This window comes from Musca autumnalis, unplaced genomic scaffold (assembly GCF_047663935.1).
Source record: "Musca autumnalis isolate F117 unplaced genomic scaffold, ASM4766393v1 scaffold_2, whole genome shotgun sequence".
Classification (NCBI taxonomy): Eukaryota; Metazoa; Arthropoda; class Insecta; order Diptera; family Muscidae; genus Musca; species Musca autumnalis.
Window position 1 is genome coordinate 248,077,774 of NW_027411755.1, and position 2,303 is coordinate 248,080,076.

Sequence of the window (2,303 nt, forward strand, 5' to 3'; positions counted from 1 at the left end):
TACAAAACCCTGATACTACCCGTGCTAATGTATGGCTCCGAAACATGGGTACTTGCGCAAGCAGATAAGGCAGTGCTTGGTGTGTTTGAGAGGAAAATCGAATCTTCGAAAGATCTACGGGCCGATTTGCGTTGACGGTGAATATCGACGTCGTATGAACCACGAGCTATATAAGCTATACAAAGACATGCATATAGTTAAACGTATCGAGATGCAACGATTGCGTTGGCTAGGCCATATCATGAGAATGAGCGATGATGAACCCGCTAAAAAGGCATATGAATACATGCCCCATGGCGGGGCTCCCAGAATCGGCAGGCCTAAGCTTCGATGGAGCAAACAAGTGAATGAGGAATGGAGATCTTTTCTTAGTTCGGTCTATGGAACAAATGTTCTGTAATGGGCCAACTAAGTAAGTAAGTAAGTACATAAAATTTATAAATTATTGAATATAAGTCAACTTTTTTGCAAAATAGAGGTTCATTTACCGGTCATAAAATTACATAAAAAATTGTGTTGGATCAATACTTCACGGCTAATCAAATGAGACTAAAATCATACAGATTGGTATTATAGTTTCCATGTTACAGCCAAAATAAGCATATATTTTGGTCAAACAATATTTTTTTGTTTGAAAAAATATTTTTTCACATGCATTATTGTGGTAGAAAATATTGTGGTAGAAAATATTGGAAAAATCTATAGGAATACTCCCTTCATTTTGCTTAAATCTCCCAATAAAATAGACGGATTTTGCTTTTAGACATTCATTTTTAAGCTTTCCCATTGAGGAAGATAATTGGGTTGCGGAGGACATATCTCAAGACTCCTGAAATGGAAATAGAGGTCAAATAATTCATATAATTTATATGCATTTTAAAATATATGTAAATCGCGTAATTATCAAAATCATTTTGTCCGCATGTGATTTTCATGTACAGCAAGACCATATCTTTTAAGTTGTACATATTCTTCGAAAATTAATTTGGAAGCTAAGATGTATGCAGCTTAGCATTAAAACCCCTATAATAAAACCCCTATATTTCATGGCGATGTACCCTCAACGAAGACTTAATACAAAAATATCGGAAATAGAGAGGTACCGTTCTATGGAGACTATATGAAGACGTAGACATATGCGGACAAATTTCAGGTGTACACTTTCGTTTTTCCACCAACGAAGACTTAGTACCAAATTTCAGCCATTTCGTGGGATATTCGGGCCACAAATCCTTGCTTATATTTTTGCATATGGTTTTTCATATGCTCATTTTATGTAAATATGTAAAAATATGTCAAAATATGCAGGATATGCAAGACATGCAAAAATTTCTGGGCCTAATTCGTTTTATTTTGTGATAAGACGAGTTTCTGTCTAATCAGATTTTTCCCTACGACCATCCTAACCATATATGCATTTGCATAGGATTCCGCTGTCTAGTTATAAGGTAAAAAGTGATAGCTTCCATTGCTTCATTGTCACTTCTTTTCTCTTGTTTAATCTATATTTATTAATATTTTTGGTTATTGGTCTTAATAAATGTATCTCTCGAATTGCCACTTAAAAATGTTGGTCTTTATATGCTATATATAGACATCATCGGACAAAATCAACATTATATTTAGTGTTTTGATTCAGAAGATGGATCAATTTGTTGGTCTATCGATATGACAGACTTGTGTTCCTTGGTCTAGTCCAAAACGAAATAAGATTCGTGAAGTATCATATCTAACGGTAAAGATATATGTTTCCGTGGTGTAGTGGTTATCACATCCGCCTAACACGCGGAAGGCCCCCGGTTCAATCCCGGGCGGAAACAGTTGATACATTTTTTAATATGCACGCTTACAGCAATTATTGACATTTTGGTAAAATTTAAACCTCAAAAATGTGCTTAGAAGCACAAAACAACTTTCCACAACAATTGCTATTGACGTCTGTGTGGGACGGACCAGGCAAATGAGGTCACAATAATATTAATCACCAAAGTAACCTTTAAGACCATTGCAAAAATGCCAATGTCTTTGTCAGGGTTCTTGTTTTTCGTGTGGTTTTTATGCGTTCTTCTCTACAAACCAACCGTAATAAGCGAAAAAAGAATCATAATTTCAACCAAATTTTTTTGCCAACGCAAATAAACGAAAATCGATACTTTTCATTCATAGCCAAATAATGATGATGATGAGAACTCTTTGGTTGCTTATGATGCTCTACTCTGTTCTATTCTCTTGTTTTGTCCTTAGAAAAACAATAAAAGATGATTTTATTATAGCAAAAAACAAAAAAAAAAAAAAAAAAAATG

The 2,303-nt window shown here is 34.5% G+C and overlaps 1 non-coding gene across 1 annotated transcript; it reads left to right on the top strand.

Annotated features, from left to right (window-relative positions):
• The first annotated feature begins 1,747 nt into the window (after positions 1-1,747).
• On the top strand, positions 1,748-1,820 carry TRNAV-AAC (transfer RNA valine (anticodon AAC)). Its single transcript has one exon. It is a non-coding gene; the product is annotated as a tRNA-Val (tRNA).
• The last annotated feature ends 483 nt before the right edge of the window (positions 1,821-2,303 follow it).